Raw genomic sequence first — 17,752 nt, 5'->3', positions numbered from 1 at the left:
CAGCCGGCGAGCACGGCCCCGACGCACCCACCCCGCCTGCCCCTGCCGTCCTCCGCCACCGGCCCCTGCTCTCCTTCGACCGCGGCGAGCGAGGACCCGGACGAGCTCGGACCCCGACCCCTTCGCGTCCGCCGCAGCTCTGGGCCTCCCGCGGTGGCCTGCTGCCGCTGCTGCCTCCGATAGCCGCGCGCTGCCTTGCACACCCGCGCATGCACCTAGCTGTGCCGGCCCTGCTTGCCGTCCCGTGCGCGCCCCTGCGCCCGCCTGAGCTGCTTCTGCTGAAGCTCTTGCCCTGCTGCTACGCTAATACTGCTGCTGCTTACTGTACTGCTAGCTAGCTTTTCAATTTTTACATTGACTAACCTCCTAGACAGACCCTAATCTGTGGTTAAACAACTGGTAAAATGATTGAATAAAATATGAGTAGGTAGTATATGATCAATAGGCAATACTAGTGGATATTAGGCCTTTTTACAGGCAATAATAGTGGGTGATGTACCTGGATGTCTATGGGCGATGCTCAGGTGGTATGTATGATGTCTCCGCTTTTTTTGAGATTGCTGCTGCTATCTCACCAGATTATATGTAGTGTGTCATTCTTGCTATGGTCATGTAAGAGAAATGCTTTGCCTTGCTAATTTTACCATGAGATTTGGGGTAATCAGCTAGTTCTGGTCAAAGCAAGTGGTTTTCCTGAGCTATGCCTTGGTTAGAAAATGATGCATGATGGTTTGTTCAGAAGAGGAATAATCCCAGGATAGCACGTATCATGGGGTCAAACCTGGGACCCCTATTGTAATTTGATTTTGATTATTAATTTTTCTGTGAGAAGATGAATTACAATGTTTGTGTTGTAATGAAACTTGAGCTGAAATAGAACTTGACAGCCTGTATAGTGAATATATACAGTCATTGTAATTTTGGGAGTAATTTTTGGTGTCAAATCACTCAAGCAGTAACTGAATTTTTAAACTGAACTTGACACAATACTATTCAGTTAATTTGCTTGGACAATAGTATGTATGCTCATCACTTTATGTATGGTGTTATGCCCTGTTATCTCTGTTCAGTTGATTAATGAAGCACTAGGCTCATCCATGGTACAAGTTCACCTGTGAACACTTGAAATTAGTCAGGACATCCCATACTGATAGATGTAAATTGTGTCCAGTAGGCTTTGAAGCACCGGTTTTTCCTGTTTCTAACTCTGAATCTGATATAAACCATACTGTTGGCATAAGTGGTCTTTTGTATATTGATGATGCTTTGTTAATATAAAGCTATATATGATGTTGTACTTGTGATGATGCTACTTGTGATCTTCTGAAATGACCCATTGGCGACTTTATTACATGGGGATAATGATATTGCAGGTACCCCGAGAGGCCCTTGAGTTTGTCGGAATGTCGATTAACTTCCGTTCCGGAAAATTCGAGTACTCCATATGTCCTATTTTTAGCAAAGGTCATGCTGAAATTTTCCGTGAATTTTAGCATGACTTTGCTAAAAATAGGACATATGGGTACTTGCGACTAATGCATGGGCCGGGGTATCTTAGTACTTAGTTAAGTAGGATCAACTACCCCGCCATTCTTGCTGCATTAAACCATAGGTGGCAATAGAGCCAAGTGATTAGGCCCAACTTAGAACTCTCCTTAGCGTCGATAAACCCTAGATGATAAACCCAACATAGGTGGCAATAGAGCCAAGTGATTAGGCCCAACCTAGGGTGCCTCGGCATCGATAAACTCTAAATGATGAAAACTTAACTTGGCTTCTATAGGGTGCCTCGGTGTCGATCAGAACCTAAATGATGTACGCTTAGGCTTTTAGGGTGCCTCGGCGTCGACAAACCCTAAATGATAAAAGCTTAGCTTTTAGGATGCCTCGGTGTCGACAAACCCTAAATGATGAGACCATGATCTTGTTCCTTGACAATATCCAACTTTTTTGACCAAACTTTTTTCCTATTTAGAGCGAAACATGGCCCACAACGATGAGGCCGGCGGTTCGGGCAGCAAGCAATTCTGGGAGCTGTCCCAGGAGTTGGAGGAAGACACAGATCCTGACTACACAACCCCTAGTGGCGTCGGGGATGACACCACTGATGATGGCGCCGCGGATGCCACCACTGATGATGGCGGCGCACGCACAGATGGCAGCCAACTGAAGAGGCAACGGAAGGACTGGCACCCGAACGTGCTCGGCACTGTCAGGGAGGAATTTACTGAAGTGAACTCTGACGGGCATCCGACGGCGCCCAAACACGTAGTCAAGGGGTACTCGATTCAGCTCGGGTGCATTCTCCGGAGCACCGCCTCGATCAACACCGAGAACCTAAGGCATAAGGACCGAAGGAATTTGCACAGCCTCCTCTTCACGAAGCTGCACGAACGATACAAGTTCCCCGCTGAGTTCGCAAACACACGCCTCTCGGGTAATAAAGTGAACGGTGCCGCCCTCACGATGATGAGCACGGCCCTGTCTACTTGGAAAAGCACGGTGAAGGCAATGATTGACAAAGGTGATAGTTATGAGAAGATCAAGGCGAAATATCCTTTGATTAGCGAAGATGACTACAAGGAGTTCAAGATCAAGTGCAAGAGCCCCGCAACCTCCGAATCAAGTCAGTGGGGGAAAGAAATGCGGCAGTTGAACATAGGGGTCCACCAACTCGGTCCCGGCGGTTACAGAGTGGTGGAGCCTGTATGGGACAAGGAGGACACGGAGCGTGCCGAGCAAGGCCTACCGCCCCGCTTCGAGAAATACAGAGACAAGCAGACCAGGAACTTTCTCAGGGCCCGGTACAAGGAGGACCCGGTAACGAAGGAGCTTACCACGGATCCGAAGACCAAGGAGCTTGAGCTTGTTCTGGTAAGGAATACACCCCCACGTAATTAGCTCCATATGGTTGCATTCTAATTAATCCCCAATATTTCTAAATGGTTCACGTTCCTTCCGCAGGACAAAGAAAGCAGTAGCGCGGGGTCGTCTCAGAGCTCCCCTTTCGACACCCCTTTGAATAGGGCATTGAACGTAATGAAAAACATGGATAAGCTCAGTAAGCCGATGTCAGCTGGTCGTGTGGCCGGCAAAGGCTTGTCCACAAAATGGTCGTCATACTATGCCGCTAGTGGGCGAAAGGAGAAAAAGACTAGCTCGGAAAGCCAGTCGCGCAAGGTTGAAGCACTCAAGGCGCAAGTGGCGCGGATTCCGGAGATGGTCCAAGAGCAAGTGCAACAACAACTGGGATCGGCGCTCACCGGCATTATGCCTACCTTGATTCATGGGATAACGACGTGGATTGCGGGTGGCCAACAGGGGCCGCCCCCGATTCCCAGCTTCACGGCCAGCAACTCGCACAACGCGCAGGCGGCGCCATTGGTGTCTCCCGCGGCGGCTGTATTGGTGTCTACGGCGGTGGCGCCATTGGTGTCTCCGGCGGCAGCGGTATTCGTGTCTCCGACGCCGTCATTGGAGCTTAATGCACCCGGGTGTACGCCGGCCGGCACCTCGCCAGCAAGCGGCCCCTCCATCAGTTGCACGCCCGCCATTGGTGGTGCCTCGACATTAGCTGAGCTCGACAGCATCATGGTAACTAAGCCTCTCGGCCGAGGACTTCATCTCCTTGCGTTTGACTGGGCATCCCTAACGCCCTACATGTTTTCGCAGGGCGCCGGCGATGTTCCTTGCACTCTCCTGCACTTCGTGGGCGGCGAGTTGGTCGATGTCGCCAAGGGCAGAATCGTTCAACCGGGCAACCCCGTGTTCCAAGGTAATCCGATGCCACCCACAATGTATAGGGTTGAAGTGGTTTGGGTGCTGCCAAGCTACGACGAGCTGTTACCTCCGATTCGACCCACTGGGGCCGACGAAGAAGATGAGATGACCCTTAGCGCCTGCGTAAGCTGGCCCCTGCTTTGGCCGAAGAGCCAGATTCGTTTGGGGGCGTGGGACACCACCCCATAGACAAGACCGCCAGTCGTGCCAGCGCCAAGCCATGGCAAGAACGCCGCAACGCTACCGGACATGCCGGACATCCCTATGGCACAGGATCCGGACATGCATATGGCACAAGATCCGGACGACGACGACAACGATGATGGTACATTTACCAACATCGATAAGTACTTTGCTGAACATGGGTACGGTGATGAGTTCTGCGGGCCTCCTTCTCAAGAACCCAAACAAGACGACCGCGATCTAGCCGGTATGGCGGAGAAACCCAATTGCAACAAGCATCGTCTGGCGTTCAGTTCTCAGGAGACGCCTCCCGCTGCCGCCTTCACCGAGCCTCAGATAGCGGAGGTGGCAAATATTATCAGCCCCAACACGCTCAAGAAGGCGGTCTGTGAGCAGAACTCGGTCCCATTACAGCAGATCAAGAAGAAGGGCCGGAAATGGCAGACTAAAAAGGCCGCCGGTGCGAGCCAGCCGGCACCGAGTACGATCCGTGCTCAGGACGGGCCACCTTCACCTAAGGATATCTCGAGGAGGGTGCATGTGGCGGGTAGGGCGATGCTACCGAAAAATATGCTCAATGCTACAACTGGTGCTATGCGGAGTCTGCACAATAGTGTTCTTTCTTTGAAGAAGCGGCGTCTCAGAGAATGATGTGGCATACCCGGTTTTCGTGGCCAAGGTGCCATAGGGCAAGGGCTTTGTGGATGGCGCCATCGGGGGTACGATCGTCCTGCGGTTTGATGACATCTTTGCTATGTTCCACCTTCATCCGCTGCACTACACCTTCGTTCGGCTATTTTCGCTGAGTATGGAGATGCGGATCATTAGAGACGAGACCCCGAACATCGTGATCGTCGACCCCTTCTACATGCGTGCCAAGCTCTTGAGCAGCGCTGGGGACCGCCAAGTCGCGAGCTCACACCTGGAAGACGTCATTCTGGCAAACCTAGATAAGGATAACTTCCTTGTGGCTTACTTTCCCGAGTAAGTCATCCCTTAACCGCCCCGTAACAAATGATTTCTTAAATTTCGATCGTTCTTTTTTTTACTAACATTCTGTGTTATGTGCAGTGACACACATTGCACACTCATGCTCTTAAGCCCGAAATATTCCATGGCCACGTATTTCGACCCGAACCGTAACTCCAAGATAGACTACACAAATATCAAGAAAGTTCTTGATGATGTTCTCCCCGGCTACGCCAAATCTGGAGGCACCTTCACCAGGGCAGTTCGTAAGTACGGCAAGCACGTGTTTGCCCACAATATGACGTTCTGCTACGTCAAGCAGCCGCCTGGCGGTCAGAAGGATGCCTACTACGCCCTCCATCACATGTGGGCGATCGTAAGGGACCATCATCACCTTCTGCTACCAAATAATCTCAAAGATTGGGTCGCGAGCTTGTCGGCAATCCAGGACGCGAACATCAGACAAGAATTCTTTCGCATCCAGTCGGAGTTTGCGGACATCATCCATCAAGATGTCCTTCATACCTCGGGGCGGTTCTTCCTTAGATATCAACCGTCCAACATTGAGATAGACGAAATGCTACAAATGCAGGCTGACAACGCCCGCGATTTCATGACCATCATGACAGATGGCGGCTTCATCCACGCTCCTGTCCATGAATCGAGTTGAAAGTAGTGATGTGTAGTTCTGAAACATTGATTGGCTCATGTTGTAATTAAACTTTAATGAATTGTATGTCTCTTTGGTTTGGACAGTCGTTCAACTTAGATGTAATCGATGCTATTTATTAGTAGGACCATGAATCGTGCTATTAATGTCTTGCTTTTCTCTTCTGATCCTTTTGTTGCATACTTATATATTGCTTATGTATGTATTGTCTATTGTTTGGATTGTGCATAGAGATGCCGTCGTATGTCGTGTACAAGGGTAAGGTTCCCGGAGTCTACGACGACTGGGAGGAGTGTCGAAGGCAGGTTCACCGTTTCAGCGGTAACAGTTACAAAGGGTACACCACTAGGGCGGAGGCGGAATCTAGGTACGCCCGCTATCTAGCGAGAGAGAGGAGGGAGCGTTGGAGGAACCGGATGAAGACCAGTTTCATCGCGATGATACCCATCGTGATGACCGCAGCTCTCTTCTATGTGATGGTAGTTTAGATGATCGATATCGACTTGTAATGTGAAGACAAACTCGATACTCGCGGTCTCGAGACTTGTAATGTTTTATCTTTGTTCGGTCTTTTGAATTTGGAGACTAATATGATGAATTGTATTCGGAGACTAATCTTCTATTGTATTCAATGAATCTGCTGTTGCTGTGTGCTACTGTCTATATTCTGCCAAATAATATATTTTGTAACCTGTGCAAAAATCAGAAAAGTAAAAAAAAATAAAACCTAATATTCATACTAATGGCGCATCACTACAGAGTGCGCCATTAGTATGCCAAAGTATACTAATGGCGCATCACCAAAGAGTGCGCCATTAGTATGCCAAGTATACTATTGGTGCATCCATCTGCAATGCGCCATTAGTGTGCCAAAGCACATGGTTAAATATGGCCCCTGGGAGGCATACTAATGGCGCATGGTATTATATACTAATGGCGTGCGCCATTAGTAATAAATACTAGTGGCGTGATACTAATGGCGCACCAGTGATGCGCCATTAGTAGGCAAAGCTGGTGCGCCATTAGTAGGCCTTTTCCTAGTAGTGAAGATCGAACCACTTACGGGGAGTAAGTTCTGTCGTTGGAAGTCCCAAGTTGAATTATGTTTGGGTCATAATGATTTTGATTATGCCTTGAGGGAAGAAAAACCTGTAGCACCTGTGGTAGGTGCTATAGGGTAAGATGGAAAAATGGAACAAGTCCAACCATATTGCGCTTCTCATCATGAAAGAGACAATATCACCGGACATTTCTGAGGCACACCCTAAGGAAGACACTACTAAGGAATTCCTAACTGAAATGGAGGAGCAATTTAGAGGCTCCGACAAAGTTTATGCTCATGAGATTTTTACTAAGCTTGTGCAGAAATACACTATTGACGGAAATGTTAGGTAACACATACTAAGGCTGGTGAACGCTTTCACCAAGCTTAAAGATCTGGAGTGTTCTTTAAGTGAAGGTCTTCTTGTAATAACGATTCTTGAATCTCTTCCACCTGAATTTGAACAATTGAGGGTCAACTATAACTCTCTGAAGGAAAAATGGCAACTGGTTGAGGTGACCGCAAGGATTGTTCAGGAGGAAGAAAGTATCATGAGGCAGCAAAAGACCATGTTTTTATGTTGGCTCTAACAAGAGAAAGCATGAGGGGCAAGGTTTCCCTAAGCCTTAGAAAAAGCAATTCAAGAAAGAAGGCCCTAAGCCATTCAACCCTAAGACATTCAAGGGTAAAGAAGCCGACAACTCTTCTTCTGCTCCTAGCAGCTCCACTGCTGGAGAAAATGCTTGTAACTTCTATACCCAGGAGGGACACTACCAAATGGACTGCCCAGGCTTTCTAAAATGAATGAACAAAAGAGGTACTGATGAAATAACCTTTGTAGATGAATCTCTTTATGTCAATTTTTCTATAAAGTCATGGTGGAGTGATCCCGGTGCAACCACTCACATTGCCAACTCTATGCAGGGATTCAATACGATCCAAGCTATAATAGGAGGAACAAGAAAGCTTAAGGTTGCGAAGGAGTTGAAGCCGTGGGATCTCTCATGTTGGAGCTACACACCGACCACACTCTTAGATTGAATAATGCTATTTATGTGCCTACCTTATAAGTAGGAATTTGATTTCAGTTTCTCATTTAGATGATGATATGTATGAGTGCCATTTTGGCATGAAACAATTTGCTTTGAGTAAATGTAATAAGAATGTAGGCCTCGGTGTTAGACGAGGCCAACTATACATGTTATCTCTTAATAATGATTCAGTTATGTACGTGAGTGATGAAATTAATGTTGAGAAGGAATGGAAAAGAGCTAGTAATTCTTCAAAAATGTGGCATTGTCGTTTAGGCCACATTTCAAGGGGGAGAACTGAACACTTAGTTAAAATGAAGTACTCCTCTCATTAGACTTCTCAGATGCGGAAAAATGTATCAACTGCATTAAAGGAAAGTACGCAGAAACAATTAAGAAAGGAGCAGCAAGAGACACAAGGGTTTTAGAATTAATTCACACTAAATATGTGGACCCCTTAATGTTAAATTTGTAGGTGGTTTTGATTCATTCATTACATTCACTGACGACTTTCCTCGCTATGGGTATATTTATCCCATATGTGACCGATTGGAGGCTTTGGAGAAATTCAAAGTCTATAAAGCTGAGGTTGAAAATCAACTGAACACAAAAATCAAAGTTGTATGGTCTGATCGCGGGGGAGAGTATTATGGTAGGCATGAAGCCTTTGCCAAGTTTTTATCTAAAAATGGAATCATTCCTCAATACTCAATGTCTGGTGAACCACAACAAAATGGTGTGGCTAAGCGTCGCAATTGCACCCTTATGGATATGGTGCGAAGCATGCTTAGTCACTCGAGTTTACTAGTAAGCCTTTGGATAGAGGCATTAAAGACAGCCACACACATACTAAATCTTGCTCCAACTAAGTCAGCACCGAACATACCTTACGAGATGTGGGTGGGAAAGAAACTGAGCTTGAATTACTTGTGGGTGTGGGGTTGCCCTGCTGAAGCTAAAGTTTTTAATACAAAACTAAAGAAATTGGATCCAAAAATAGTTAGTTGTTTCTTTGTTGGATACCCTCATAGGGGAAAGGGATATCATTTTTATTGTCCAAGTCATACCACCAAGTTTGTCGACACTAGACAAGCGGCATTTTTCAAGGCCAATAAGGTCACAAATTTAAGGGAGATCGATCTTGAGGAGAACTGGCTTTGTGCACCATCCCTGTTTATCCAAGAGATCGTTTATCCAATACGAAGAAATGTGACATCTGATGATCCTGAATCTCACGGTTCAATTTCTCAGTCAAATGGTGATCCAGAGACTAATAATTAAAATCCAGACATAAATGAGGACCACCAGGAAAATAATGATCCCCAAAATAATGATGTACCACCACCACCTCCTCCCGTGGGTAGACCATGGCGTGAGAGGAAGAAAGCCATATCATATGATTATGTCACCTTCATGATTGAGGATATGAATGATATGGGAAAGGTGGAGGATCCAACCTCTTATAAGGAAGCCATTAAAAGCAAAAATTCATCCAAGTGGTTGGTTTCCATGGAAGACGAGTTGAAATTTATGGGCTCAAACAATGTTTGGGACTTAGTAGAAGTTCCCTATGGAGCTAAGAAAGTAGGCTGCAAATGGGTCTACAAAACAAAGTATGACTCCAAAGGGAATGTTGAACGTTTCAAGGCAAGTCTAGCGGCAAAAGAGTATACATAGAAAGAAGAAATTGACTATAAGCAAACCTTCTCTCCTGTGTCAACCAAGGATTCTTTCAAAATCATAATGGCATTAGTAACTCATTACGACCTAGAACTACACCAAATGGATGTTAAAATGACATTTCTAAATGGTGACCTGAAAGAAAATGTTTACATGGCTCAGCCAGAAGGTTTTTTTGTGGAAGGGAAGGAACATTTAGCATGTTGTCTAAAGAATCAATTTATGGCTTAAAGCAAGCTTCAAGAGAGTGGTACCTCAAGTTTGATAAAATCAGCAAAACTTTTGGTTTCACCGAAAATGTTGTGGACAACTGCATATATGTTAAGTTTAAAGGCGGTAGGTTCACAAATTTAGTAATATACATTGATGACATATTGTTGTCATGTAGCGGTAAGGATACGCTGCATGAGACCAAGAATTTTCTATCATCCAGTTTTGATATGAAAGATCTCGGTGAAGCCTTGTATGTCCTCGGCATTGAGATTCATCAAGATAGGTCCAGAGGAACGTTAGGACTATCTCAAAAGGCATACTTTGAGAGAGTACTCAAGAAATTAAATATGCATAAGTGCTCACCCGCACCTGCCCCTATAGTTAAGGGCGATAAGTTTGGGACATTTCAATGTTCGAGGAACCAGTATGAACTGATCAGATGAAGTCGGTTCCTTATGCTTCAGCTGTCGGAAGAATCATGTATGCTCAATTGTGTATGCGCCCAAATTTGCTTGGCAGATACCAATCAAATCCAAGACCGAACCACTGGAAGTCAGCAATGAAAGTCTTGTGTTATATGCAAGGAACTAAGGATTTCATGCTTACATATAAAAGAACTGATAATCTAGAAATTATTGGTTATTCAGACTCTGATTTTGCCGCGTGTGTGGATAGTAAGAGATCCACGTCAGGTTATATATTCACACTCGCCAGGGGAGCCATATCATGGAGAGGCTCCAAACAAACGTTAACTATTGGATCCACGATGCAAGGAGAATTTGTGGAATATTTTGAGGCCACTAGACAGGCTGTATGGCTAAAGAATTTTGTTCTCGCGCTTAAAGTGGTTTACAGCATATGTAAACCAATTTTATTATGCTGCGATAATGAATCCGTAGTTTATTATACGAGTAACAACAGGTCAAGTGATGCTGCCAAACACATTGACATCAAGTATCATGTTGTGAATTATAGAATCCAGGATCAAACAGTTGATGTTAAACATATCAGAACGAAGCATATGCTTGCAGATCCGCTAACTAAAGGCTTACCACCCAGTATTTTTCGTGAGCATGTTGTCGACATGGGATTACTGGAACCCTTATGATTCTGGAATAAGAGGACCATTAAAATAAACCACTCCCCAATTAGTAATTTTTTTCCATTTTGAAATAGGTGGGTGTGCTATACGTGTTGGGGTTCTATGGTGTTTCGAGCCATTGTAACACCTCACTTCGGTACATCATTCCTATGTAAAATGGGAGAATGAAGTTAAGCCTAATTATCAAGGGGGAGAATGTTGGTTTGATCTGACGGTAAAACAAGCTAGTTAGATCTAACAATCTAACAGAAAAAGTGAAGAATAACGTTAATGAAAAGGCCCCACACACCAACGTACGTGGGCTTTTATCCCAACTGAAGCGCCCTGGTCGGGGCACCCAAACCAATGCATGGTTTAGGCCCCCTGTCACTAGCGCCATATAAACAGGGAAATGAGAGAGAGTTGGCTAATCTACGAGAGCACAATTCATGTAAGGTTTACTCTCCTCCCGATATTCTCACCCCATCCGATTAGGGGGAGCGCTGCAGCGACGTGAAGCCCTACTCCAGCCGCCGCTGCCGTCCCCGAACAGTGCCGGTGGCGTCCTGAGGGCATTAGGACATTGAGGACGTCTTCTACCTCGACTACATCACCCCTTCATTACACCTGCACCGAGTAGGCGATCATGTCGACCTCCGTGACATGTAAAGGATCTCTAAACCCAGCCCTATTTATGTTGTATTAGGTGATATAGATGCGACCAGTTCCTGCTAATGGCATCCCAGAGAAGCATAAGATCTAACAATGGTATCACACACCAATTTTGATTGTAATAGATCCCTACCTTATTGGTCAGTAGATCAACATCATGTTTAGATCAATGTCAGGTTTAGGGTTTTAGGATCAAAATTGAAAGTTTTAGCCCCTCGTTATCCCAATATGAATGCTGTTGTTTTTTGATGCCCTTTGTAAATCATTACGTTGTATTCTAATTTGCTACGGATCAGTACTGCCACCTATGCTCATCAATTTTAATGAATCTAAATTAAGATCTAATGCTCATTTTTACGTTAAGTTGATTAAAATTGATCATGTTCAAGTCACGTTTCCATATGCATCCGGTAATTAGAAGATAGGGGGATTAAGAGTACGTAAACAACAACAAACCCCCATGTTGGAGAACCCTAGATTTTATCCCCAATTTGAAAGAACCCTCATTCTGCAATTAGAACTGTTTTTACCCCAAAGTTAAGCACTGATGAGCATGGATTGGAGGAGAATGATAAATAGGCTCACATAACCCGCCGTGTAGCCGCCTTTTCCCTTCGGGGCCCGCACAACACCCAACATTGTGTGAGGGCGGAGATGCTGCGACGCCACCGTTCCCTAGATGACGTGCGAAACCACATCACACTACAAAAAAAAGACACATCCGTGACATTTTGGGCCGAACGAATTTTTTTTCTGTCATACTTATGACACTTCTATGACGATAATTGTGACAAAACCCGGTATCATCATAGATGTGGTGGGCTCCTACTTCTATGACAAAAAATCATGACAGAAAATGGGCTTTTCGTCCTGGGTGGGCCGGAGACGCAGCTGCATGCATTCTTTGGGCCGTCCATGATGGAAAAACCCATGGTAGAAGCGAGGGCGAGGAAAATATCGGGGTGTTCTCGGTTACGGTGGGTGGTCGGGGCCGGGTGATGCACGGAGGTTTGCGTGTTTCTGTCGTACACGCACGCACGTGGGTGCGAGGCGTTGGGCTCTAACTGAACCCGAGCGAGGCGTTCGCCTACTGAACCCGAGCGATTGCACTGCAGGCTACGCGTTACTAAACCCGAGCGATCGATCGATGGCGGTTAACTGAACCCGATCGAGCAATTCCTTCACTACTACTGCTAACTGAAGCCGATCGATGCTTCCTCTGGATGAACAGTGAGCGTTGCTGGGGGGGGTTTGGATGAGCAGTTCCCAGTGGGGGTGGATGAATAGACCCCATGGTGTTGCCTCTGGATGAACAAGACCCCGATCGATCGAGCCGGTTGGGGCTGGATGAACAGGACCCGTGGAGGGCTGGATGAACACTAGACGATGGAGGGCTGGATGAATAGTAGATGGTGGAGGGCTGGATGAACAGTAGCCCGTGGAGGGGTGGTTGAACAGGAGCCCGTGGAGAGGGCTGGTTGAACAGTAGCCGGTGGAGTAGCGCGCGGTGGAGGCTGGATGAATAGGAGCCCGTGGATGAACAGTCGCAGGTGGAGGCTGGAGGAGGTCGACGATGGATGAACAGTAGCCGGTGGAGGCTGGAGGGGGTCAACGGTGGAGATGAATAGTATCCCATGGAGTCCCGTTTTGCGGTACGCCACACCCCTCCTAATGAACAGGACCCCCGTTTCGACCGTAGCGCTCCAACAGAAGTCCGTTTCCTCCGTTTTGCGGTACGCCACACCCCTCCCAATCAACAAGACCCCGTTTCGACCGTAGGAGGTCCATTTCCTTCGTTTTGCAGTACGCCAGACCCCTCCCGATGAACAGGATCCCGTTTTGAACGTGGCCGGTCGAACACAAGGTCGTTTCCTCCGTTCTGTGGTACGCCATGCCTCATTTCCATTGGCTGTTCCGTCCAAGCCAGTTGGCTCCCACGCGTTTCGTTGCCCCCAGATGAACACGACGCATTCCGTTGCCTCCCCATGAACACGACGACGACATTGTTGTTTTTTTGCGGCCAACAACGATACTATTTCTCCATTCTGACCCAGCCATGTACACGAGCCCTGGCCGTACATATGCGCGAGTAGGCGTTCGAGACCCCGCCTGTATGTACGTACGTGGCCGTATTTTCTTTCTTGCACATTGGCCGCTGTACGTACGTGTACATGCTACGTGCGCGCCTCTACTACGACACGTGCGCACCTCTACAATGACCAGTATGTACGTACACGTTCGTGACCAGAATGACAATGCTACATACGCTTCGACCAGGTGGGTCCCGACTGCCAGGCACTTCCTTGCGTGCGAAGATGTAGCTGGTGGGTCCCAGCAGTCAGGGGGCGAATCATTTTTTTTGCCTGGACGCACTTCCTTGCGTGCGAAGATGTAGCTGGTGGGTCCCAGCAGTCAGTGGGAAACGTTTTTTTCGTGAAATACGGTGGCCCGTCCGGTGGGTCCCCGCTGTCAGGTGGAGGAATAACTATTTTGTGCGTAATAAGGAGGCACTTCCTTGCTGCGGCCGTGGACCCAGCTGTCAGCCTCTCCACGTACAGTCCATGTCTGATGGAAGCTGTTCCTTGACCACATTGATCACGCCGCGCCAAGAGCACCAGGGCGGTAGACGACAGCGAGGCCTAGGAAGGGGACGACGCGAAGCCGGGGAAGAGGCAGCAGTGGATGCCCATGCGTAGAGGGGTATGAGGGTTCACTGGTTCGCTACGGTGTGAGGCTACCGTCGCCGCAGAATAACAGGGGGTGTGGGTGAGTAGAGGGATGGCCTGGCCAGCGATGGGAGTAGTAGGGGGCAGTGAGGCCTCCGCCGCATCGCAACCGGCCACGGGAGGCAGGAGCAGGAGGCACGACCGGCGCTGGTTTGGGCGGCTGGAGCAAGAAGACCAGAGGTTGAAGAAGCACTACGGCCATTGGATGGACATCGTATGGTCACTGGAGCTAGAATCGTGCATATTGACTAAGTTGACAAAGCCCTCTGTCCCCGTCAATTTAGTAGTCCCACAAGTCAGCCTGCCACTATACTGGGTCCCAGCTAGCAGGGGGAGTATTCATTTTGTTCTGCGTAATAAGGAGGCACTTCCTTGCATGTGAAGATATAGCTGGTGGGTCCGAGTTGTCAGAGGTAGTAACTTTTTTTCGCGAAATACAGAGGCCCTTTCGATGGGTCCCAGATGTTAGGTGGAGGAATCATTATTTTGCGCGTAATAAGGAGGCATTTCCTTGCATGCGGCCGTGGACCCAGCTGTCAGCCTCTCCACGTACAGTCCACTTCAGATGCATGTCGGTCATTTACCATGTTGACCAGGCCACACCGAGAGCACCAGGGCGGTGGACGACGGGGAGGCCTAGGAAGGGAACGACATGGAGCCAGGGAAGACTCGACCGTTGTTTCCCACGCGGAGGGGAGTACGACTGTATGAGGGTTTACTGGTTCGTCGGCTGTCGCCGGAGAATAACAACAGGTGTGGGTGAGTAGAGGGATGGCTAGGCCAGCGATGGGACTACGGTGGGACGGTGAGGCCTGCGCGGCAGCACAGCCGACAGCGGGGAGGAGGGAGCAGGCAGTCCCGCCGGCTCTTATTTGAGCGGCTGGAGCAGGAAGAGCATAGATTGAAGAAGCACGACGGCCATTGGATGGACATCCAACAGTCACTGTTTGTGCGTCAACCTTTTCTTAGGAAAGCCACAAATCTGTGGAAAACAGCGTACAACCCATCTGCCATTATTTCTAATAATTTAGAGCCCATTTGCTAATTCTTAAGGTTTTTTTGGAACCCATATTCTTTTTGTTAGCATTACAGCCCATATTGTGGCCACGGTTAAAAAATTATACAAAATTTTGCATATTTCGATGCGGTCTGAACTATTTTTAATCCCGGAATTTTGAGTCACATTCAAACTGATTTTAAAAATAAATGTATATCAATATAAAATCCAACAAATTGTCCATGCATAAAAATCAATGCAATTTAAAATCTTGAAATGAAAAAAAAAGAAATTTTAAACTAATTGCCGGTTTGATGTGTTTTAAAAATGTAGAACCCATTTCTCATTACTGGTAGGCCATTTTCTCGGCTAGCCGAATGAAGCTCTCCTCGTCTTGAAAGATTTGTAGCCCAACAGGCCTGATAAAGCGACTTGGCAAATCACAAAAAATGGGCTGTGGCCGTGGACCCAGCTGTCAGCCTCTCCACTTACAATACTCTTTTGATGGAAGTCATTCATTGACCACATTGACCACGCCGCGCCGAGAGCACCAATGTGGTGGATGATGGCGAGGCCTAGGAAGGGGAAGACGCGGAGCCGGGGAAGATGCGACAGTGGATGCCCACACGGAGAGGAGTACGAGGGTTCACTGGTTCGGCTGCGGTGTGAGGCTGCCGTCGCCGCAAGATAACAGGGGGTGTGGGTGAGTGGAGGGATGGCCTGGCCAGCGGTGGGAGTAGTATGGGGGCGGTGAGGCCTCCGCGGCAGCACATCCGGCCACAGGAGGCAGGAGCAAGTGGCATGACCGGCGCTGCTTTGGGTGGCTGGAGCAAGAAGACTAGAGGTTGAAGAAGCACTATGTCCGTTGGATGGACATCGTACGGTCACTGGTGCTAGAATCATTCATATTGACTAAGTTGACAAAGCCCTCCATCCCCGTCAACTTAGTAGGCCCACAAGTCAGCCACCCACTATGGTGGGTCCCAGCTAGCAGGGGGTATTCATTTTTTGTGCGTAATAAGGAGGCACTTCCTTGCGTGCGAAGATACAGCTGGTGGGTCCGACCTGTCAGCGGGGGGAACGTTTTTTTTGCGAAATACAGAAGCCCTTCCTGTGGGTCCTAGCTTTCAGGTGGAGGAATCATTATTTTGCACGTAATAAGGAGGCATTTCCTTGCATGCGGTCATGGACCCAGCTGCCAGCCTCTCCACGTACAGTCCACTTTCGATGGATGTCGTTCATTGACCATGTTGACCAGGCCGTGCCGAGAGCACCAGGGCGGTGGATGATGGCGAGGCCTAGGAAGGGAACGACACAGAGCCAGGGAAGACTCGGCAGTTGTTTCCCACGCGAAGGAGTACGAGGTTTTACTGGTTCGTCTGCCATCCACGGAGAATAACAGCAGGTGTGGGTGAATAGAGGGATGGCTAGGCCAGCGATGGGAGTACGGTGGGGCGGTGAGGCCTGCGCGGCAGCATAGCCGGCCACGGGAGGAGGGAGCAGGCAGTCTCGCCGGCGCTTGTTTGAGTGGCTGGAGCAGGAAGAGCAGAGATTGAAGAAGCACGACAGCCGTTGGATGGACATCCAACAGTCACTGCTCTCGTGTGCATTATTTCTAATAATGTATAGCCCATTTGCTAATTCTTAAGAATTTTTTTGGAGCCCATCTTCTTTTTGTTAGCTTTACACCCGATATTGTGGCCACGGTTAAAAAGTATACGAAATTTTGCATATTTCGGTGTGGTCAACTTTTTTAATCCCGAAATATCGATTCACATTCAAACTATTTTGAAAAATAATTTATATAAATATAAAATCCAAATAATTGTCCACTCATAAAAATCAATGGAATTTAAAATCTTGTAATAAAAAAAAATTGAAACTAATTCCCGGTTTGATGTGTTTTAAAAATGTACAACCCATTTCTGGGCAAACCGAATGTAACTCTCCTCGTCCCGAAAGATTTGCAGCCCAGTGATACGTCTCCAACATATCTATAATTTTTTATTGTTCCATGCTATTATATTATTTGTTTTGGATGTCAATGGGCTTTAATTTACACTTTTATATTATTTTTGGGACCAACCTATGAACCGGAGGCGCAACCCAAATTGCTGTTTTTTTTGCCTATTTCAGTGTTTTGCAGAAAAGCAATATCAAACGGAGTCCAAAAAGAATGAAACCTTCGGGAGGGTGATTTTTGAAACAAACGTGATCCAGAGGACTTGGAGTGGACGTCAAGCAACCAATGAGGTGGCCACAAGGTATGGGGCACGCCTACCCCCCTAGGCACACCCTCCCCCCTCGTGGGCCCCTCGTGGTTAAACCGACCTACTTCTTCCTTTTGTACCCTATTTTCATACACTGAAAACATCTAGGAGCACCATGAAACCCTATTTTCACCGCCGCAACCTTTTGTACCCAAGAGATCCCATCCTGGGGCCTTTTCCGAAGCTCCGCCGGAGGGGGCATTGATCACGGAGGGCCTCTACATCAACTCCATGGCCCCTCCGATGATGTATGAGTAATTTACCTCAAACCTTCGGGTCCATAGTTATTAGCTAGATGGATTCTTCTATCTCTTTGTATCTCAATACAAAGTTCTCCTCGATTCTCTTGGAGATCTATTCGATGTAATCTTATTTTCTGGTGTGTTTGTCGAGATCCGATGAATTGTGGGTTTATGATCAAGATTATCTATGAACAAT

The sequence above is a fragment of the Triticum urartu genome, chromosome 5A (genome assembly GCF_056163025.1).
Source record: "Triticum urartu cultivar PI428250 chromosome 5A, HENAU_Tu73, whole genome shotgun sequence".
NCBI classification, from domain to species: domain Eukaryota; kingdom Viridiplantae; phylum Streptophyta; class Magnoliopsida; order Poales; family Poaceae; genus Triticum; species Triticum urartu.
Note: the sequence above shows the minus strand (reverse complement) of the source record.